General features: G+C 41.5%; 1 protein-coding gene across 3 annotated transcripts in view; it reads left to right on the top strand.

The window, feature by feature from the left end:
* GPAM (glycerol-3-phosphate acyltransferase, mitochondrial) overlaps positions 1 to 24,724 on the top strand; it is a 921,522-nt gene that overhangs the window by 58,715 nt on the left and 838,083 nt on the right. The window contains exon 1 of one of the 3 annotated variants that reach the window (XM_044055837.1): positions 12,184 to 12,260. The exons of the other annotated variants lie outside the window; for them this stretch is intronic. The gene's annotated coding sequence lies outside the window, so the exon portion shown is untranslated. Of the gene's footprint in view, positions 1 to 12,183; positions 12,261 to 24,724 lie in introns of those variants that run through there. 3 annotated transcript variants of the gene reach the window in all.

Here is a 24,724-nt window from a genome sequence, read left to right as displayed (position 1 = left end):
TTCTATGAAGTTAGGTGTTGAAGGTGTTGGCAGTTTCGTCAGGTGATTTGTCAGGACATGGGTTGGGTGAGGTAGGATTGCCAAGATGTAGTATTTGGTTTATTGCATTCCAGAATTTTTTTGGATCTGATTTTAGAGTGGTTGGGGATTGTGGTAGAATTCTTTTGTCTTTATTGATGAGTTGTTTAACCTGATGTCTTTGTTCTTTTTATGTTTGTAGGTGCACAGGGTCTTTAGATTGTAACCATATATTCCAGGCCCTGTCTCTGGCTTTCTTCATTAGAGTGTGAGTAGTTTTTGATAGCCAGGGGGATATGTTTGCTTCTATCCTTATTTTTCTGAGTAGTACTGTTGAGTTTAGGATAGCAAGGAAAGTTTTTTAAAAGCTTGGACAGCTTCATCAAGTGGGAGCTGAGTAAAGAAGTTCCAGTTTACTCTGGAGATGAGGGTTTTGAATGTTTCAGGGTTGAAGTTAGAGAGATTACGGCAGGTCATGTATCTGTGTAGTGAGGGAGGTGGTTACTATATCTGAGAACTTTTATGGCTGAGGGGTCACTCAGGGAATCAGGAAGTGTTTGAGGTTTGTGATATTTAGAGGGATTAGAAACGAGTATCCAATCTATGAGGGTACTGGGAGAGTGAGAGTTATTTGAATGGGTTGGTTGCGAGATTAGCTGAATAAATCCATATAGATTCATATGTTGTGAGGCGATAGGGTTAGCCGATTATTATGTCTCCAAAGAGTATGGTTTCATTTGGAATGTTGTGAGAGAAATAGGAAAGAATGCTTTCCAGCAGGGGGTGAAATGCAAATGGTTACTATAGTAATAGTAGTATAGCTGTTGAGTATAAGGTTGACTGCAAGTATTTCAGCGGGAGAAAAGGATGGGATGGATTGCATAGGTGGGGATAGTGAGGTAGTTGAAATAGACTATAGCGACTCCACCACCCTTTTTTTTTAGTACGATCCAGACGGATTATATTGGAGCATGGGGGAGAATATCTTTGTCAAGGTTATGGGGTTTAAGCCAGGTTTCTGTTACTGAAATAACATCAGGTGTGTGATTGGATATCCATGCATGAAATTGGTTGACTTTAAGGAACAGAGATTTGTTACTTATTCATTTCATTTAGTGCACTTCTAAATGTGCCTTAGAAGTGACCCATGAGTTTAAAGATAGTCAACTAAACTGAAATAGTTGTTCTTGTTACAAAGTGACATTTCATGTGTCTGTATATCCAGTGGAGTTGGTGCTTTACAGTCTCCCATTTATTCACTAATTTCACAGTGTTGCTGGTGTTCTTGAACTTGTCTTTCTCTGAATAATATCGGTCTATATCTCGAGTCCAATGCACTAAGGATTCTTCTAGTGTACTCCTATGGTCTAGCACAACGCAATTTCCTTTGGAACAATGGAAGCAATTTCACTGGCAGAGTCGCTCTTTGGCCTTTCGTATTGTCAGAAGAGCGAGGAGCAGAGTCCTGTTCTGTCAGAAGAGCGAGGAGCAGAGTCCTGTTCTGTCAGAAGCGCGAGGAGCAGAGTCCTGTTCTGTCAGAAGCGCGAGGAGCAGAGTCCTGTTCTGTCAGAAGCGCGAGGAGCAGAGTCCTGTTCTGTCAGAAGCGCGAGGAGCAGAGTCCTGTTCTGTCAGAAGCGCGAGGAGCAGAGTCCTGTTCTGTCAGAAGCGCGAGGAGCAGAGTCCTTTTCTGCTTGCTGGCTTAATCTTTGTTGGACAAACTTTTTTTTATTTTTATTTTCTTGCCTGTTCTGCTTTAAAAATGTCTTTGATCCTGCAGGAGAAAATATTGTGAAGACAGCTGGATATAGCAACTTGAATCTCACATCTGTTTTTAGACATTCCTTGATTGCTAGGAAGAACTTTAATTATCTTCTGTCTGGTGAGCAGTGAATAACCATTTTCTATAAGCACTTTGCTGTCCTCATTTTTTAATACTTTTTTTCCTTGTGCAACAATTTTCTCAGGAGAAACTTTTCTGCTGGTATGCTTGCAGGTGTTTTCTCATGGCCAAACTTGAAGTATACAGTTGTGCTATCTCAGTTAATAAGTCCTGCTGCAGAACATCAGTCTGAAGCAGTGGAAAGCATGGAGAAGCAGTAGTTTGGGATACAGAACACTGCAGTTTGGACTTGGTATTAAGAAGGATGTTGACACTGTAGTTTGTCCTTGTTTTGGGTTTGGGAAATGATGTTCCCAAGTTCATGGGTACAGCTATTTTGTGTGTGTGTGTGTGTGTGGGGGGGGGGTATTGGTAAGTTTTAGAATTGTATGACCCAGAAATGAACAAAGAAATGTTTCTGTTAACTGAGAACTAAAAGGAGTCTGGGGAATGGCAAGACCTGAACAAGATAATTTGGGAGGACATTCATAAGAGACAAAAAAAATATTGAGACTAATACGTCTGGTTAAACTGCCTAGTTGGAGGCTGCTTCCATGGCATACAAGAATGAAATGTAGATTACAACCTGGATGACTAGGATCAGCTGTGACCTGTGTGCTGAATGATTCACTGATGTGAGTGACCGATGACGGCTTGCTTGTCTTGGAGAGGGAGATGGCTGTCTGCCGCCCATATACATTGACTCATTGAGCAGTGCCCAGTGCTAGAGCCAAGATGTTCATCGTGTTTCACTGCTGCAGTCTTTACACTTGGGTTATCCTGCCATCAGGCGGGCCTGCAGTTGGCTTGAGTTCCAAAGTCTTGGTCCGGCGTCGGTTGCTGTTGCCTCTTCCCTGACGTCAGTGCGCCAGGGGTATATAAGAAGCAGCCGACGCCATTTTCATCAGTCTTTCTTGCCGCGCAGTGCCCGAAGCAAAATCAGTTCGCAAGTGCAGGTTGGCCGACTCCCGAGATTTCAAATTCGATTTCAGATCCGAAGTCTTCAGTAAAGCTAAGTACCCCACTGGGGAAACTTTTTCTTGCCTCAGACCGATGTCAGTAAAAGTTAATAATTGTATTTCTTGTGGGAAGCAAATACCTCATAAGGATTTTCATTCTTACTGTATTCCATGCCTAGGCCCAGATCACGACTTCACTAGTTGTCAGTTTTGTGCTACATTTAACAAACGCACTATTAAACGTCGGTTTGATTTTGCTCGCCATTACTTTTGCCGAAGGTTTAATTATACAATGCCGTCGAAAAAACTGACAACTGGAATGCACAAAAAACGCAAAAATAAAGATAAGGACAGGCATCCGAGGCCCAAAATTGACTACGAAGCCTCTTCTAGGCCAGTCACCGGTTTTCAGTGAGGCGCTTTCGCAGCCCCTGACACCCGCTACCTCAGAACTACAGGCCGTGACCGACTCCCATGTGCAGGTGCCTAGGACTCTGGATACTCAAGGTGTTGGGCCAACGGAGATTAACCCTTCAGATGGGTCCGGAGCCGCTGGGCAGGCATCGGCTTCTGAGGGTGTTTTCAGGCCTACTCAATTTACCATTGCAACTACAGCCAAGACTAAACCTACATTAAAGATAAAGAAGCGCAAGTACAGCATTCACCTGGACAGTCCTCCATGCCTAAAAAACAGATGCTCAAAATGGCCGAAGACTTGATAACTCTGATCAGGGGTTCCCACCCCCCTCCTGATAAAAGGCCTAGGCAGGATATAGACTATGGTTCCTCTGACCAGGTTTCAATATATTCTGATTCCTCTTCAGACCAGGGATATTCTTTACCCCCCTATGAGGATTTTGATGCTGAAGAATCAATTCCTTCAGCCTCTCCTCCAGAGGATTACTCTTTTGGGGAAACTTTACATACCATGAGGGAGCATTTCCATTGGGAGGGCCATACATACCATAAGGGAGCATTTCCATTGGAAGGGCTAGGATTACTCAGAATCCAAGAAAAGGCTCAGAGACTTTCTTTTACTGCCTCGGCACAGGCCCCTTGCTATTCCGCCTGTGTTAGACATTGTGGATGATGTGTTCTCTGAATCTAGTTTAAATCCTGATTCTTTACCCCCAGCTCCTGTCAATCCAGACAGGTACTACAGAGTCCCTGACTCTCACAAATTTCTTTATAAAAACTCTTTTGCTGACCCAGAAACTATTTACCAGGGTCCCAAAGGGGTTAAGGCTTCCACGGCTAAGAATCTAGTTCCCTCGGATAGGGACTCCAGAGCATTAGACAGATGGGGAAAGAAAGTTTACACCTCTGCAACTTTAGCAGTGAAGGCTCTAAATTGCCAGTTTCACATGCTTAAATATCAACAATACTTACTTACTGTCTCAATTAAAACAGAAAATGAGTACAAATGCAGAACAACCTAACTATAAGGAAATATAGGATTTCTTGCATGCAGCTGAACAAGTGGGAAAGCATACTTTGCACTGTGGTTTTGATTCATTCGAAGCTTCTTGTAGAGCAGCAGTTTCAGGATCTGTGATTGGAAGGCATGCTTGGTTAAAAGAACAAAGTTTACCAGACCATGTTAAGACAAAATTATTGGATGCTCCTTTGCAGCAAGATAATTTATTTGGTATTAAGGCAGAAGAGGTATTAAAGAAAATGGAGGATAAGGCAAAATCTATGCAAACAGTGAAGGATTTCTTACAGGTACAGCCACCACGATTTGGCAGAAATTGGCCTACAAAGAATTGGTCCTTTCCAGTGTCAGACAGGCCACAAAGAGGCAGATCTCAGCCACAAGGCTCTTACAGACCACGACAGTGGGGAGCTTCAAACCCAAAAGGAGATGAGGACAAGTCACAACCTTACAGGAAACAGTCCCAATGACTTCCCCCTTCCAATGCCAAACTCTTCCCTTTTTGTTAGCTCCCTTAGGGGGAAAACTAGCACTTTTCTCTCAAAACTGGCAAGCAATCACCCTAGACAAATGGGTGCTGAATATTGTGTCTCAAGGTTACAGGTTCCACTTTCACATTTTTCCAAGGCTAAAAGGAATGCCAGACCTGCCACAAAATCAATGGGCAGAGGCACAAAAACAAATTACAGCCCTCATGGACACGAGAGCTATTCAAAAAGAACCCACAGCAGGAAAAAGGACAAGGATTTTACTCAAGACTCTTCCTGGTACCCAGAAAGGACAAAGCCTGGAGACCCATTCTGGACCTTTCCACTCAATTACCTGGATGTTCCGAAATTCAAAATGCTGACACTACAACAGCTCCTTCCCATGTTGGGCAAGAAAGCTTGGCTTGTTACTTTGGACCTCAAATATGCATACCTGCATGTCCGTATCAGACAAAATTGAAGAAGATACCTCAGATTCATAGCTGGTTCAATGCACTACCAATTCTCTGCACTGCCCTTTGGCTTATCTACTGCACCCAGGGTCTTTATCAAGTGCCTGGCACCAGTAATTGCATTTTGCAGACAAACCGAAATTCAAATATATCCATATCTGGACGACTGCCTGATTCAAGCAGAGAGCAAGGACATTCTTCTACAGCATCTAGCGTTCGTAAAAAGATTGTTAAGTTGCCTAGGGTACACAGTAAACGAAAAGAAATCAAAACTAGTGCCCTCACAAGAGATAATATTCCTGGGTGTCAGTTTCAATAAAACGGCCCAGTTGGCTTATCTCACGGCAGACAAACAAGGACAACTGACTCAGTGTTTTCAATTGATGGCAACAAAGTCCCAACTCCCTGCAAGAAAAATTCTGCAGGCCTTGGGATTCATGGCATCCTGCATACTACTAATTCCATATGCAAGACTGTATTTGAGGAAATTACAATGGTACCTAAAAAGTGTTTGGTCTGAACACTCTCACAGCTTGGAGACAGCAATACCAATAATTCCCTGCCTACAACAGGAGTTTTGATGGTGGGCACAGGCATGTCACCTCAACAGGGGTCAGCCTTTCACTCTTCCCACAGCCAGGCAGACTTTAACAGATGCCTCGGATTATGCCTGGGGAGCACACATGGCAGAAAAATGTATTCAGGGCAAATGGACCACAGACAAAATGCATCTTCACATCAATCAAAAAGAGATGTTGGCTGTACAAAATGCCCTTACAGCTTTCAAGGATCTTCTGCATCCTGGACAATTACTTTTAAAGACCGACAACACCACAGTAATGTGGTACATAAACAAACAAGGGGGTACTCATTCATACCCCCTATGCAGACAAGCCATGACCTTATGGAACACAGCTCTAACCTATCAAGTTCATCTGCAAGCACAATTCCTGCCAGGAAAGAAAAACACTCTGGCAGACGACTTAAGCAGAAACATCATGGATCCTCACAAGTGGAAATTAAATCCACAAGTCTTTAGCATGATAATGCAAAAATGGGGGTGCCCGGACATAGATCTTTTTGCCTCACCACTGAATTATCAACTACAAAAATTCTGCAGAAGGATCACACACAAGCATGGAAAGTGGATGCTCTTTCGTTCAGCTGGAAAAGCCTAAATGTTTATGCCTTCCCACCTCTGCCTGTCCTTTCAAAGGAACTCCTAAAAGCCAGACAAGAAAAACCACAGATGATTCTGATTGCTCAAGACTGGCCACACCAGCATTGGTATCCAATCTTGAAGAACTTAGCGCAAGGCCCACCTTGGATTTTGCCTCAAATTCCACACTTTCTGACTCAGCAAAACAATCAGATACTGCACAGTCGGCTCAAAACCTTAAACCTGGCTGCATGGCAGATTCAATAGCCAAACAGACAACTTCTCTCTCTAAAGCTGTTATGGATGTCATTTTGGAGGCCAGGAGGCCTAGCATCAGGAAATCTTATTCAGAAAAGTGGAAGAGATTCTGTGCCTGGAACCAGGCTCAAAACCTTGATCCTCTGGTCCCTAACATTCCTCCGATACTACAATACTTGACTGAGATGCTGGACAAAGGACTATCCTTCTTGTCCATTAAGATTCACTCTTCTGCCATCTCGGCTCATTACAACACAGATCCTCCTATTTTCTCTCACCCATTGCTAAAGCAGTACCTCAGAGGAGCTAAAAACATAAGACCACCCCGGAGAGCACCAACACCAACTTGGGACCTCAATTTCATTTTGGAAAAGCTCACTTTGCCACCTTTTGAACCAGCCAATTCAGCAGAGTTAAAATATATATCATGGAAAACTGTTCTGCTTCTGGCAATAACCTCAGCACGAAGAGTCTCAGAGTTACAGGCACTAATGGCAGTGGATCCTTTCATCATTTTCCACCAAGACAGGGTTTCTTTAAGAACAAACCCCTCATTTATGCCTAAGGTGGTATCCAGTGTGGCTCTTAACCAAACTATACACTTGCCAACATTTTATCCAAATCCCCAGAATAAAGGGGAGAAACTTCTACATTCCTTGGACATACACAGGCAATTGCGCTTCTGCTTTGACAAACGCTTTCAGAAAATCTGAACAATTGTTTGTAGCATATGCTGCAGGATCACAGGGAAAGGCTATTTCAAAGCAGACCATTTCAAAGTGGATAGGACACTGTATCCGGTTCTGCTACACACAACATGGGAAACCTGTACCTAGTAATATTAGACCACATTCCACCAGGGCAACTGCCATTTCTACTGCCTACCTTAGAGAAGCACCTACCAAGGATATGTTGGAAGCTGCAACTTGGAGTTCAGTGCACACCTTTACCAAGCATTATCACTTGCCTCTTTATTCTAGATCCAGAGCTGGCTTTGCCACTGCAGTGCTGCAGGGCCTCGTAGCCACACCAAATCCTCTATAGAGCCAGCCAACCAAACTCAGCTTTGGGATTCTACCCTCAGTGTAATGACTGCAGCAGTGAAACATGATGAACATAGTACAGTTTTGTACCTACCATAAATGTAGATGTTCGAGTGTCTTCACTGTTGCAGTCCAGGATACCCACCAGCCATCCCCTCTTTCTTATCTGCGACTAACCTATACTACCTATGTGGTGTATTTGCTGGTTACTGAAGGTTTTATTTTTACCTTTTTTGTATGTTTTATTAGCAATATGTATTGCCTACCATTTTTGGGGGCACCTGACATCTGGGGCAAGAAAAACTGAAGAAAATGGCGTTGGCTGCTGCTTATATACCCCTGGCGCACTGACGTCAGGGAAGAGGTGACAGCAACCAACGCCGGACCAAGACTTTGGAACTCAGGCCGACTGCGGGCCCGCCTGACGACAGGATAACCCAAGTGTAATGACTGCAGCAGTGAAGATACTCGACCATCTACATTTATGGTAGGTACAAAACTGTACTTTCCAGAGTGCATCTGCAGCAGTGTACACAAGTCATTGGGTGGGCGTAGAGTTCCCACTTTAGAAGAGTGGACAGTATTGCAACTCTCCTTGATGGCTGTCTAGGTGGTGGCCTCTCTCGGACCATCTGTCACTGCCACAGTGGACAAACAAATGTGAGGTTGTTATAGGAAGGCTCCAGTGTTGTGCAGGCACGGAAATAGGAAGATGGGGAAAAAAAGTAAAAATATTGATATTACAATGGAGTGATAGGATAAGCAAAGAAGGGACATGTGTCACTGGTTACTGAACTAAGCACTGTTTCCAAGGCCAGTTCATGGACATATTGTAACACCCAAGATTGTGAAACTGATGTATATTTTTGAAAGACTGCATCTGCAAATAGAAGCTTCCATGTGAGGAGCTTGCATGCTTAATGTAGAGTTTTAGCAGGCTAGAGAAATTTGGGGAATCTTTCCATTATCTGCCCCCCACGTCAAAGGCTGCTGGGCCAGACATGGCAGTGCACGGGAGTACTAATGTTGTGATCCTTTCCATTGCATTGTGTGCCTTCCAAGACTTTTGTAAACTTGCAGTTCTGAGATGGATGCATAACTTTGCCCCATTCCAGATCAATTCATTGAAAGAAATGGCTCAGGTATATATTATTTTACAAGAATGGCAGTAGTAGATCACAGACAGTTGTATAAAATGAATGGTAGCATAAGTGGACATGCAGTGAGAGGGGCAGTATCCTTTTGACAGGACCAGCATGAAGCACTCCTTGCACAATCATGACAGGCCAGGAGTAAAGCCAGCAGGAAGTGAATTCATTGTCTAGGAAGACAGAGCATGAGCAGACCTGTAGAGGACCATCGTTGCCAGGCATTGTCATACAAGGGGCACAGTATGGTGTAAAAAGTGCAAACACAGACAAGTGGACTTTAAGTATTGTAATTTAATGGGTACAGTGTACAAATGGGCTTGGATCTTTGACTGTTACACTGTACAAATGGAAGTGCACTGACGCATCCTCACTGAGTAACTTGTAGATAGGGGCAGAATGCAGTGGAATGCTTGTGATCTATGTATAATGTAGCCATAGCGGCTGTGAATGGAATGGAAACACTGTAGGTATAGTTTAGAGGAACCAGGTGCCAACACTACAGCTTAGCTTTGAAGGCTTGTGGTAATCTCTTGCTTGTATAGCTGGTCATAAGTGGCATAAATGCAGTCATAGGTGGTTGAGGGACAGTTCTGAATGCAGCTGGACTGCCAGATGTGCAGGGGTTTCAGCAGCAGTCCAGTGAGTTATGCTTCCAAGTTAAATGGGTGTCATGTGAGCAGGAGTGCAGAGTGCACTAATACAAATTGCTGTGAATATTACAGGAAGTTGCTTTAAGGTAGTCCAGTGCAGTACACGTGTGTGAGAGTGAGTGTATGCATGTGTGAGTGGGTGAGTGTGAAGGAGAGAAATGTAGGCCTTTTCTCATTGCTTGTATACAGAGATAGTATTCCACCCCTTCTCCTTTTTATGTGCATTGCTGCAGAGTTGCCACTAATTCACATTCATTTGCGCATCTATTTTCAACCTCTATGAAGTTAATCTTCCTGTAAGGGTATTGGATCGACATGAGACAGTTATGCCACCCTTGTCTGGCATTTTATGTCTTGAGCAGTTCCTTGACATTCATCTGCAGGACCCAAGGTGCAACACTGAAGTGCAATGCACAGCACTTGTCTTCTCTTGATCCTGGGTGATGCCTACCTTTGCAAGTGCTCATGGTTCAGAGATCCACTGTACAGCCATTTTCTTATGTATCACGTGTCAGCCACAGCATACCATGTGGCACTTGGGGTATCCTCTTCATTGCCATATGACGCTACCCCACAGTGTCAGTTATGTATACAGCTTGCAGCCCACAGTGATAGATGCTTTGCTAGATTTCAGGCAGATGGAAGAGGCTCTATGATCATATTCTCTGACAATTCCAAGTCACAGGCTGCCCTTTCAGAAATCGTGACAACATACTGTGGTCTCAAACTGTTGTGCAAGTTATCAGCAACTTTCTGCATTGTTCTAAAATATTCCTGTATGCCTCTGGGGTATTCTGCTTCATGAAGACAACTTAGCTGTTCATGTCTGACCATCTGTGTACGTATTGCATAAAGCTGCATCCGTATGGGCAGCTTTGCCTCAAAGTGGCTACCTTGACCGTAAGGAGGTCGTTGATCATCAGAAATGTTGCCCTATGCTGTTACTGTGGTCATACTGCTCTCCCGACTTTACTGGATCCAGCAGGAAAACGCCATTTTGCATGAACAGGTCTGTGGCATCCCATGTCATTATGTCCTCTGTAGGAGTTGCTACAGCCTTCCTTTTTTTTTTCTTTTTGCTCTGTTCATCTAATGCCATTACACAGGGGTGTGTGACATCCTGTTACGATAACTTTTATGATTTTTGCTACTGCTTAATGTGTACTTCTGTCTCTGATACCCAGTGGCATTGCCCTTTATGTTGTGTGAGCTGATGGCATGGGGTAGTGCCCTGCTGCTTCTAGTTTGTTCATGCCCCGTAACTTTCAGGAGAGTCGCTGTCCATCCCCAACATCTTGCTATGCTGTTATATGTGCTGCACCAATAACCTTAACCATTGCTGACGAGCTTTTGCAAGTGAGAGTGACTGGTTGCATTAAGTTATGGGTTCACCTACTGCAGGTCACAAGGGGATGTACATCCCTGCCTGCCTTACACAGTACATTCCGCATCTGTACCTGTCAGTTCAGAGTCAGTGTGTGGGACATCAAGGTGACATAGCCAGGTCTGTTTGGTAATGTCTTGACCCTTTATGGTAGAGTTAATGTTGGGCACACTCATGAAAAACCAGGCCTTGTGTTACAAGTCAGCTGTGTACTTCTGTACTGTTCTTGTGTTTTATCTGTGCTGTCACTCCTGTGTGTGACACCTGTTAATGCCAGTGGACAGATTTTGGGGTTTCAGTTATTATAGATGTTGCTAATGTAACACTGACTCCCTCTTCTGGCTAATTATGTATTGGTACTGCTTAGATCATTATTTGTAACATCATTGTTTTGGCCTTCACTGGTGAACTGTTAATGCAACTCAACACTGTTGGATTTGCAGTGTTTGGAATTGTTTTATGATAATGTACAGTCAATATCACTCACTTTAAAAAAAAATCACGCAAAGTCACTGGATTAATACATGACTCAGCTCCTGCAACAGTCCAGGTTAAATATTAGTTCTTATGACTTACCACTCTACCAAGTTGAATTAATGTCTTTTTCAGCCATCACCTACAGCTATTCCTTCTACCCTCCCTAACCTCCTATTTCTCTCCCTCACTTTTTCCTTTGTACATAAATATTATAGTTACTAATACACATTACTTTAGCTACCTTTGCATGACATCATGAATTCTGTAGATTCTTTGTTGCATTCTGCTGTATATGTATATTCTGTTAACAATTCTTTACTACCAGAAATATGATGTCACTTCTACTTGTTTTACCAGTATATAAATTGTTACAAAATGTAACTGTCCACAGTTCCTTGCTGCCAGAAATATTATGTTACCTATACATGTCTTACCATTGCATAACTGTTACACTTTTGTTGTGTTTAAATGTCATATGTGTAGAGCTTTTCTTCCCAGGCCTCTGCTGAAAATGGGCATTTGCCCAGTTGGACTTTCCTGGTGAGCAAATGTAAAATAACAATAAACAAGTAAAATCTTTATTATAAATGTTGAACTTAAATTGCTGTGCCCCCAGTTTATCCATGAGGACTGTGTGTCCTGTTTTTTAATGTGTTTGTAATCCTTTTTTTTTTAATCATTCTCAGTTCAATTCCTGTAACGTATCATGCAGCTTCGTATGTTCTGTGCTTGCAAAACTTGGTGCTGTTTCTGGCTGGCAGGTGTATTGGCTGTGTAAGATTGTTGTGGTCACATGGTGCTTTTGAAATGCAAGGTATTAATATGCCAAGAACCACACAGATTGCCTTGTACTGTGTCTGTAGGAGGCAACACTGACTTGCTTTGGATTAGACTTCTGTTGCTGAAGGCAAGTAGCTCTTTAGAAGTTTGTCTGGCAGTTTTGTAGTTTGAGCCTACAAAAATAAGGAGTTCAGAATGCTTTACATGCATGTTTGAAATTTTAGATTGATTATACAGCCTATTTCTTGCTTTTGATTTAAAGCTAGCTTTTTTATTTACTGAATCTCAGGATATGTTGTGGCATGTGCTTCTTTTTGCAGTTTTTTTCTTATTTATTGACGTTGAGCAGACATGCGTAGCTATTAGATATGCTGCATGGCTGTATTTTTCCCTGCCAGATTGATTCATGAAAGTCCATTATATTTTATTATGTTGGCAGATTTAATCTTTGAGCTTCTTGTTTGTTTCCAAGGTCCATACTCTCTTTAGTTAACAGTCCTGAATGGCAGTGTCTGGGTTGTATGCTATTCTGATAGTATTATTACTGTGATCCGATCCAAACTAGTGTGTGTGTGTGTGTGTGTGTGTGTGTGTGTGTGTGTGTGTGTGTGTGTGTGTGTGTGTGTGTGTGTGTGTGTGTGTGTGTGTGTGTGTGTGTGAAGCTAAAGATTACAAGGATATGGTTTCCATAGCATGTCTGAGTGTATTTTCTATATTTGTGAGCAAGTAAGTGTGTGTATATGTGTGTACCTGCGCACAAGCACGGTTGTGCATGCTGTTCTACATTTTATAAATATTTAAATACTTATGTCTCTGTTGAAATCACTTTATTGTTTAACCAAGCATAGGATGTAACTGTAGTTTTGGTACAAATGTATTATCACAGCAATCTTATGTTTGACCAACTGTACAAGTATAACTAACTTCATTGGGTATCATGCTGAATGTCACACTGAACTTGCATTTTGACTGATTTACAGAACTTCATGAGTAACAAAACTGAAACTTTTGTCAACTGTTTTGAAATTAGCCACTTGTAGAATTTGTGTGTTTATGTGCTTTACAAAGAACCCAGGTTGTGGCTTAAAAGGATCTGTGGACCAGTCCACTCATCTAGATAAATTGATATACATTAGTTATTAGTATTTTGTATATATTTATATACAACATGCATATTGTATGTGTGTTTATATATGTGTGTCGTGTGTGTGCATGTGTGTACGTAAATATGTATGTGTGTGTGTGTGTGTGTGTGTGTGTAAGTGTATATAATTTACGTTTATATGTACATACCTATACATTGTGTGTATATTAGAATGTAATAACTGGGTAAATACATAAGTATCGGTTTATCTAGTTCTAATCTCTATATATATACACACACACATTATATTTATATATATATATATATATATATATATATATACACACACACACACACACACACACACACACACACACACATGTGTGTATCATACCCGTCAACCTGCAAACATTGAAAATGGGTGCAAAAGCCCATGAAAATTTGGTACATGCACCCAAATATCTGGATGTCTGATTAGCATAAAATGGGAATACCAAATAGCACAGAAGCCTTCCTGCTTCTAGTAGGAATGTGGAATATGGAGCATAAACACATTTAAAAAACATAGTGACAAAAATGATGGAGAAATATAAACACGTTATGCAAGAGATGGTGTAAAATCTGTACATGTTAATGAACTGCATTGCAAAATTTTAACATACAGGGCCATTTATTTTTGCTTCAGAAAAAGAGAGATTTAAGTTGCTTAAAAATTCTTTAAATTATTTTAGACACCAGTGTGCTGGTCATGTTGTGTAGTTTTCTGTGTTCTAGACGGATTAAAAAAATGTGTGATGGGGAGGGGGGTTCAGAAAATAATGTGAAGGGGTAAATCAAGTCTGAAAATAGGGACAGATTTTAAAAAATAGTTACATCCATGTGCAGGAGTAAATCTGGCCTGAAAATAGGAATGTTCCAACAAATCAGGGACAGTTGACAGGTTGTGTGTGTGTGTTTTTGATATATATCTATACACACACAGTTGTATGTGTATAATTGTAGTGTGTTGAATTCGTGGTGGTGCTGCGGTAGTGTTGTCGACTCTCAGCTAGAGCGTCTTCTGCATGGAGACATGCGTGAATGGGCATACCTTCGTTGAAGGTTGTGCGTTAGGGCTGGCAACTCCGCACATAAAAATTAACTGCCAATCATTAGTGGACCGGAGTTCCGTGTGGCGACCCCTAACCGAGAAAAGCAGAAAGACACAACAACAATTAAAATAGGAGAGGTGTCAAAGGCTGTCATTTGACGCTGTAATAGAGAAACTTATTGTAGACTATAATGTATTCAGTTGTGGTTTTCCTTTGATTGTGGTTGTTGCAACTGTAGAGCTGGTATATATAAGCGGCGACCCCCCCCCCCCATTGTAAGCATATTTTTGTAAGGTTTACAGGAAGCTTGTTGTCCCTGTTATGAGGCATAACATCAGGGCAGACACAAGGAATGCAGAGTAGAACATATTTGTGTCATTCTGCATATTGCAATGCTGTTTGTACACTGTAAGATGTGTGGCGGATAGTTTCATGCTTTTCTTAAGGTGCCATTAGGAATAATAGTACAAGACCAGGAGCTTGGTGGTGCTGTTCACATCGTTAGGAGTCATGATTTTGGTTGTTTTGGTGAAAACGTGTTATATGCAGTTGCGATGGGCTGTCTGTGACTGCTGCACAGATTCCGTGGGTGGTGATGATGGGTTGGGACCATTAAGTTGTGTGTTTTGATGTGATGAATGATTATACAGTCAGAGCAATACACTGCTACTACTATTAGCACCACATGCGTGCGCACACACACACATTTTATATAGATATATAGACACACACACAAAATACACTGTTTCTATATATATATATATATATATATATATATATATATATATATATATATATATATGTTTGTGTGTATAAATCCTATTTGAGAGGACAGTCTGATCGTTTTCAGCATGACTCAAACAGGTGCTAACCCTAGACTAAGCCTGCCTCTGTTCCTAACTCTAACCTTAGCCATTCACTGTACCTGAAAAAGAAAAAAAAATGTTTTGTAACCCACTCCCACTACACAAGACCGCTTGGACACACACGCCACTAAATCTGCCACTCTAATCCTGACACACTTACCTGCACTAAATCCATAACCCTTACCTAAACCATACTCTAACCCTAACCCGCACACACTAAATCTATCCCTTTACCTGGATCTGTGTTAAACTGTCAAATAGACAAGCGGTTGAGTTGCAGAACATTAAACTCAGTTTGAAACTGCGAAATATTAAAATTCTGCAGAACGCTACTAAAACACTGTTTATGCAGTAGGGTGACCCCCCGTGTCCCCCACACCCCTTAATTAATATAATGCAGTAGGGTGACCCCCCCGTGTCCCCCACACACCCTAATTAATATATATATAATGCAGTAGGGCACCCCCCATGTCCCCCACACCCCCTAATTGATATATATAATGCAGTAGGGTGACCCCCCGTGTCCCCCACACCCCCTAATTAATATATATAATGCAGTAGGGTGACCCCCGTGTCCCCCACACCCCCTAATTAATATATATAATGCAGTAGGGTGACCCCCCCCGTGTCCCCCACACCCCTTAATTAATATATATAATGACTGTGATCACAGTACAGCGGGGAAAGGGCAGAACTCCATCCCCTGCATTACCATGATCTTGGGGCAGATGTCAGTGTTTTGCAGTTTTGAACTTTTGAGTTTGATATTCAGTAACTTGACCATTTGATAATGTGATACTGACTCCCCTTTACCTAACCTCTACTGTAACCTTAACGCACACAAACTCCCAGTTCAACCAAAAATTACACTTCGCCTTTGTCAACCCACCCAGAAAGCACTCAGTGAGCCACTTGAACAAGTGGTATTAAAATTTACTTTTATCGACCAAATGAGCTATAACCATATAAATATGTATGTATGAAATGTATTTGTGTGTGTGTCTGTGTGTGTGTGTCTGTGTGTGTGTGTGTGTGTGTGTGTGTGTGTGTGTGTGTGTGTGTGTGTGTGTGTGTGTATGTATCTACATGTGTGTCGCACAACCACATCCTTTATTTTCAGTAACCAAACAGTCTCTGGATGCTAGCTTTCAGTTTACAATATGTACAATATATTTTTTCATTCATGGGATAATTAAAAAAACAGCTTCATTGTATTTCTGTTTGTTACAACCCATTTTGTCAATCATAACATCTGTTTCAGCAGGTGCTCCTAAAAAGTACAAGCCTACATACAGATTTTTTTAAAATCTCAGTGGCTTTTATTTGACAAATACAGATTTAGTATTTCTGATACAAGGCCTTTTCCCAGGGTTTGGTTGGTGAAAGCAACATTATCTATAACAGGTACCAGTTTTGAGTTTTTAACTCACAAGCAGGACAAGTCCATTTGTTTGTCCGTAATGCAAGCAGGTGCAACTCCATACAACTTGTGTTCCTTTTAGGTCTTGGTGATACCTTCCAGACTTCAAACTTCAAGACTACCTTGAGAGTGCATTCATAACTGACGCAAGATTCCTCTCAGTAATTCTGTGTAAGCCCAGAGATGAGGAATCTTCTTCCTTGAGGGGCAGTTACTCTGATAAGGCTCTGAAGCCCCCTGCTGCCTATTGGTTGCAATGGAGATATGTTACAGAAGAGGGTGTGTGGAGGGGGTGGTCAGTCAACAGTGTGCTTCTCTGGCTCAGTAGCTGGCTCAACAGTCATGACCTTTCTAACACACAACTACTTGATCCCACTCCGCTGGATGGGCTTTAAGTCTTAGGAATTCAGTCTTCTTTTATGTGACTGTGGCCAGGATAGTAGTGCGTCTTGAATTTAAAGGGCATGACAGCCAAAGCCCATGTAGACAGTCTGAGGTCATAATCTTCCTGGCTGTTGAGCCATTGTAGAGAGGCTTGGTGAAGTTTTTCCCTTACTAATAGCTTAAGGATGGTGAGGGCCAATTTTATGTCATTGCACCCCCCCCCCAATAGCCAGACATGGTCTCTTAGCATTCCTGAGACGACTTCTTACTTACGTAACCAATGAGGTAGACATTCCCATGTATAATGTAAGACAAGACTGTGCCCATGCATGTCCATGTGCAGTAGAATTGCTTGGAAAAATCTAGAGCTGTTGTTATCTGGTCTGAAGTGTAGTCATATAGCCTGAATCCGTCAACCCTAGTGTTTCTTTTCCCTCTGGTACCGTATTACATTTAACAAGTTTAGTAAAAGCAGGGTGACAGGATGCAGATTATGCACTTATAGTAGTTAAAATTCAGCTTTATTTCATTGTATAGGTATGCTTTCAGGTACAACTTGGTATATACCTAAGCCAACTTTTTTTGTTTTGCACAGATTTCAGCAGCAGTAGTTTTGTTTACGCAAGTTTTATAGGAAAAGTTCACAAGCCCCCCCCCCAAAAAAAAAGTTACACTGTTTTCAGTGCATTCATTCCCACTGCTACAAAGATTCTTTTTCCAGAACTCCCTCACAGGCACAAAGGTTTTTAACAGTTCTTCAAAGCAACCCTTCATAGTGCTAAATCCTTGTGTAGGCAAAAGGGTTTTAAGAGTTCCCCCAGTGTTATCAGAAAGCTTCTCCTGCAATTCACCGCAGAATCCATAAAGCTGTAAGGTGTAGTAATCTCTTCAGGAACAGGGAAAACCACGTCAAACTAAGGCAGAGAAAGTGACTTGTCAAGTCACAGTTGCAAGTATTAAAAATGTCTTCTGCTAGCTGCAGTCTGCTAGCATAACATTTCTTTAGGTTGATAGGTAAGTACTAGGCTAGCTGCCCTTGTGGGTCATTTTAAGCCAAGCCACTTTCTCTTTTTTGTGCTTAAAATAACCTGTCCCATTTGGCTGTAGGTATATGTTGACCTTATGTATTCCATGGTCGATAATATGTTACCCCTAATGTTAATAACTGGAATCATACCATACAATTTAAGGGGAACCATGCATGGGATGAAGCATCTAGGAGTTGCCTCTGTCCATTATGAGTACAAGGGACAGTCCTGGGATAAATTTTTCATTTCCCGTGCATAGATTCATATTTAAGTCTTTATTTTCAAAGAGTAACCAGGTTTATTTGCCAAGGATAAAAGAAAAGCTGTGCCTTCTTTCCAAAGTGGGGAACAACGTAGAAAGAAACAGTCACAAAGCCTTTCTTAGCAAGAGCTAATATAAAGTGCTAGTCCACACACAGGCTGTTTTCAAAACACTTTGGCTTTTGTTTGACAAACACAGGTTCATTATTTCTGATAAAAAAGCTTCTGCCAAGAGCTGATTAGTATGAACTGGGATCCAGAATAAAATAAAAGCAATTAAAGAGAAATCTGGCTCTACATATTGGTTCAAAGTAACACATTTCCTGGAGAAATGTAACACAAAACCACCACAACATGAGTGGATAAGTAAAAATAACATTTATTTGATGAATATATTTATAAAAAGTGATTTGATGAGGCGGTATCTATTGTAAATTGTGTATGTAGTAGCAGAGATGACTCCAAAACGGATTCTTAACACTTTACGAGTGAAAGCTTGAGTATTTGAACGTTGCTGTTTTATTAAACCTGTTGCTGTTCTTCTGTTGTCCTGGGTCATTCATGTGCTGTGTTGTGAAATTAGTCAAATCCAAGGTAATAAACCACAAGCTTCAGAAGTAGTGACTGAACCTGGTTCAAGTTAATGTGCAAAATGAAAGGGATCATAATCCAAGCTAAGTATTTGCTGTTGTTGGGAAGGGAGTTATGCAAGAAAACAGATCTAACTAGAGACTTTAGTAAAACCTGAATTAAAATAAATCTCAAGACTACTTATTAAAAGGGAAAGTATGCCTGTTTCATGCAGTAGGGTCATTGCTTCATTACTATGCTCTTTAGGGTGGCTAGATAGTTTTATCCATGTTTTGTTTGCATTTGTTTGCATTATAAAATGCAGGTACATAAAAGACAAATATAGTGGTTGTTTAATGTTAGAAACAAAGGAAATAGGTTTTCAGAGGCTAGCAGTGTTTTTCTGCCCAATTCGTAATTGGGTTGGAAAAGTACAATGGAATAGTTAGAAAAAAATAAAATCGTACTGTACAGATCAGCCATAATTGTGACAAAGGTAAAGTGCTTTCAGTGCAGTGAATGACAGATGCATGGAATTCTGGTACGACGGATGTTAGGCCAGTTCCATGTTAAGCTGCATCCAGCTTGCGTACACCCTGTGATGGAAGAGTAGGCTGGAAGTGCTGTAGTCTTTGGAAGAAGTTGTACAGCCATTGGAGCCAAATAAACAGATTGATGGGCTGCAAGATAGGGAGGCATGTCTTTGTCAGGTTGTTCCATGGTAAATTCCCTACGTGAATCTGCAACTGGGTAATTCATTTCATTATTAGAAAGGGCAAAAGATGCTGACCATAAAACTAAGAGTTGTGGTAAATCCTGAAGTCAAAAAGAATAAAAAAAAGACACACAGTGTATTTCTAATTTATAGTCCTGTTTAAAGTTAAATATCTTTGTTCATGGAGGAAACAGTTGTTCGATTGACTTGTTAAATGTTTAAATTCTCCTTATTCATCTCTAGCAGATCTGTAGCCATGGATGTCCACTTCCCGACCCTGTCTCTGTGTTCAGACTGGTTGAGATGGGTGTTCTAAGGCATTGTAGCAATTGCGTCACGTACACTGACAGCTCACTTATTCTTAATAAAAAACAAAGTATGCAAGACGTATAAATAAACTTTAACACTGGAGGTAAAACTCTCATACAACCAAAACTAATCCCATAGAGATTGTCCGTGACAACTGCACCATGCCTACTACAAAGGGTAAACACTTTACACATAAAACTACTTATACCGAGGCACATAGAGGTAAACTTCCTAAAACACTAAGACCTTTCTTGTACAGTACAATCAAAGTAAGGATCCTCAGCCCTCATGTAAAGACTCTTACCCACGGCTACACATAGTAACACTGTATCCAGTGCCCTCAAGACAAACCAGCACACAGCCAAATTTCCTAGTCATTGGTGATTCTGTAGAGCGGCACACCGATGTCCCCTCATGAGACTGTCTAAGAGGAGATTCATGATTAGCTGCCTTTCTGGGGCTAGGATCCATCAAGTCATACAGGCACTCAGGTCATTAACCAAAGGTACTGGTATGACTCTGTCATAGTCCATGTATCTGTTAATGACCTGAGATGTGCCTCCCTGGTTATTTGAAGCGAGACATGATTGAGCTTGCTGATTATGTATCTCAGGCAGGTATGAGCCTAGCACTGAACAGCATACTACCTTCTCCAAGGATGATGCCTCATTACTAACAGAAAATGATTGATTTTAACAATTGGCTTAGCTTCTGGTGTCAGTCCAGGGGTATACAATATTTGGCAGGCCGGGAGGACATGGTTGACAGACCACGCTGCTTTGCCAGGGATGGTCTGTACTTATCCCCTCTAGGCTTTCGGATAGTGGCAAAGAACTTTTCCACCCCCATAGTGCCTTTTTTAGGCAATGCCAAACTGATAAACTGACTGACTTAACAGAACATATGAAGGTGATCAGTGCTAGACGTTTTAACAAGAAACTCCTCTCCCTGCAAGCTTTCCTCTCCCTGGAGAGTGTAGACATCTGTGTATTAACTGAGACATGGTTTACAGTCGCTGAGAGTACCCCAGCAGTGCAAGGTTATAATGTCTTTCACAGCTTTAGACCAGCTACTACTGTACATAAGAGGGAACTAAAGGATGACGCAGTGGTGCAACGGTAGCGTTGCCTCACAGCAAGAGGTTCTATGATTCGATTCTTGGCTGGAGTGCCTTTGTGCGGAGTCTGCATGTCTTCCCTGCATTCGTGTGGATTTGCTACAGGCGCATTCCTCCCACATTACAAAGAAATGCGTCTGGAGCATTTTTCCCTGGGCCTCTGCTGAAAATGGGCTTTGTTTCATGTCAGACTTTCCCAGTAAACAAATGACAAGTAAATAAATAATAAAGGTGGAGGAGGCTCAGTCTGTATTAAAAACAATCTCACATCCCGACTAGTTAAAGTATATGACGCACTGGAACTCATATAGATGGAACTCACTATAAACAAGGTGCTGTACCATATCCTTGCTATCTGTAGGTCTCTTTTCATGTAACTGGAAACCCACACTACCTTTCTCAATGTACTAGGAGTCCCTCACTGTTCAACCCAGTACGATTATTCATGGTGGATCTCAACTACCCCTCTATAGATTGGGAATCCTACACCACTTGTAATGCACAAGCCCAGCATTTACTAAACTTTAATACCAACATCCTGGAACAGTTGGTCTATTCTTCTACCAGGAGTACAAACATCCTTGACCTTGTACTCACAAACATGGAGGGGGGGGGCAATGTTCTTTACCCAGTGTAATATCTTCGCTTATCAGCTCTGACCATAAGGCACTATTACTTGAAATAAAAATTAAATCCAGGGATCCAGTAAAACAAAAATCCTTTATGAAATATTCCAAGGCTAATCTCTTTCTACTAAGCAACACCTTGACTAAATTCCAAGCACCCCCAAACTCAGTAGACACCATAGCAGACACCATAGCGTACACTGAGCTATTTACAAAATCTCTGCTCGGCCACATTTTTAGCTGTATAGAACAAGCTGTGCCCATTTGCATTAAGAATAAGACAAACACAAAAGACAAGCCACCTTGGTGGAGTCACAGTAGCAATCGGCTATACATCAAATGAAAAAATATCTTGGCCAAGCATAGGAGGAACAAAGCTGTATGTACTCACCCCCCCCCCCCGATCAATTTAAACAGGCAGATAAGAGGGTTAATTAATACTTCAAAAAATTTAAACAGGCAGATAAGAGGGTTAATTAATACTTCAAAGGCTAAATTTGGGGAAAAAATAGCTTCTCAGGCAAAGGACACCCACAAAGCTTTCTACAGCTATGTCCGTAACCTCAGAGAAATATATGGTAATGCTCCAAACTTATTGTAAATGGCTTCACCCACACTGAACTGGAGGTCATTGCCAACCTTTTGGCTGACAGGTTCAGCTCAAACATCTCTCCCAACCCCCCCCCCCCAATATTCTGAAAGAAATGCCACATAACACAACCCCACCCCCCAACCATTACTAGGGAACAGGTCATCAATGCACTTTCCAGTGCCAAAAACACTACATTGATGGGCTCTGATAACATTCCAAAATATTTAATAAATGGCATGAAACATGACCTCTCTGATCTACTTGAATTACTTTTCAACTGGAGCCTTCAGTCAGGTTTTGTGCCCAAGGAATGGAAGATGGCTAAAGTCATTCATCTGCACAAAGGAGTTCCATCCACTGATCCAGGTAACTACAGGCCCATACGTCTTACCAGCCTCATGTAAGGCCATAGAAAGTATAATCATGGATATGATAAATGAGAACATGGATAACTTGCAAACAATGGGCACATCACAATTCGGCTTTGTTAAAATGAAGGTCATGCCTATTAAAACTGGTGGACTTTTTTGAGAGGGTCACCAAAGCATTAGATGAAGGTAAGACTGTACACACAGCTTACCTCAACCTGGCCAAGGATTTTGATACACTAGCCCACTCATGCGTTATAGACAAGCTCACTAATTTAGGCATAAACCTTTTTGTCACCCGTTTGATAACCAGCTGGCTCTTTGATAAGATCCAGGAGGACAAAGTAGGTGAGGCTACCTTCATTAAGAGGCCAGTCACTGGTGGAGTCCCCCAGAGCTCTATGCTGGGGTCTCTCCTTTTTGGCATGTATTTCTCTGAAATGGAAGCAAATGCTAAAAGTTTATGGTTGACTAAGTTTGCAGATGATTGCAAGTTGGGAGTCATCATCAACTCCCCTGCAGATACTAGCATTCTTCAAGGAGGCCTGTCTGTGACTAACAAATGGTGCCAAAGCCATGGTCTTAAACTCAGTGCTAAGAAATACATAATTGTACCCTTTGGGAAGTCTACCATTACAGCTAATTGTCATGTGGATAGTACATACCTAAGATTTGACCCAGTGGTCAGGAATCTGGGTACTCGTATAGACAGTAGCCTTACCTTCACTACCATATGGCCGCAGTGGTGAGGAAATCCTTTTATATTGCACAACTTATAAGTAGGGGCATGGCATCTAGGCCTAAAGAGGACATTATCCCACTGCACATCACCCTTTTCAGACCTGTCATAGAGTTCAGTGCTCCCTTTGGTATGTACCTGACCAGGCATATGCAGCAACTAGGGTGACCTCAGAGGTTCCTTACAAAAAGAATACAAGGCGTAGCAAACCTGTCTTATGTAGAGTGCCTTAAAGCCCTTTTCCTCTACTCAGTCTCCTATAAATTGCTGAGGAGTGATCTATGTCTGGCTTATAATGCACCCACAATCCCCACACTTATGAATCTCTTAGATATTTGTAGGTCAAAGAGTACCCGGAATACAAGTTCAAGGACCTGAATTTTGTCTGTGACTTAAACAGAACATGCTGGAGAGAGAGATGCATGTCCCAGAGATTGCCCCTCCTATGAAACAGGCTTCCTATCAGTGTGAAACTGAGCTTGTCTATTACCTAGTTTAAGTGCAACCTCGACCAGTGGATGGGGAATAGGAAATTTACACCTGGCCTGGCACCCATGTCCCTTATGGACAGAGGTAACTTATGGTAGCTTATAAATGCCTGACCCTCAGTGTCCTGTTCTGGCAAGGCATAGAAATCCCCCCCCCGTCATTAGCCTAGTAACAGTCTATGAATCTATTACTCTATGATAAGTGCATTTGTTGGCACTTTTATGTTGATTAGGCATCTCTACAGTTTTCTTGCTGTCATTAGTTGTAAAATGTATATATTTTATCTCTTTATCTGTAAGAGATGTTCTTGATAAACACTTTCTGTTAAAATTTATGTTATGCATCTGAGCTGTTAAGAGTAGGTATATGTATGTGAAAGGTGCTTTACAGTGATTGGATGTAGCTGCTTTTAGTTCATTAGTACATGCCAAGCCCAGTTACACGAGTTCCTCTACATTTCCTCTCTTTTTCTTTTTGTTGGTTTATTTTTATTTTTATGTGCGTGTTGATAAGGTGAATGAATTGTCCAGAGGGCCTGCTTAGGTAAGGTCTGGGCCATAAATAAGCTGCAGCGGGTAAAATAGACATATATGTGCTTTAGTCATTTAATTAAAAATGGAAACAAAATAAAACTCCTCTGTACTTTGCATACTGTATGAACAGGGTATTTAAGATGTTGATTGTCATGTAATGCACTGATATTTGTGATTGGTGGTTATTATAGTTATGTCTGTTTATTCCGTACAAAAATACCTGCCCCTTTAATGGAGGAGGAGAAAAACTGGGCAGTGGGTGGGGGAGGGGTGCAAATTGTGATGCAGTCTCTTTGCTTCTGCCATGCTGATGTTGTCCTCATGCCCTGTACATGCCTACCATATAGTGAAATCAATAGCAGGGCTGAATGTATTGTGCACATTCCCTCCCACAAGGAT

Source organism: Protopterus annectens, chromosome 14.part0, assembly GCF_019279795.1.
Source record: "Protopterus annectens isolate FY-2018-M chromosome 14.part0, PAN1.0, whole genome shotgun sequence".
Lineage (NCBI taxonomy): Eukaryota > Metazoa > Chordata > Ceratodontiformes > Protopteridae > Protopterus > Protopterus annectens.
Note: the sequence above shows the minus strand (reverse complement) of the source record. Positions and strands in the feature narration are given on the sequence as shown.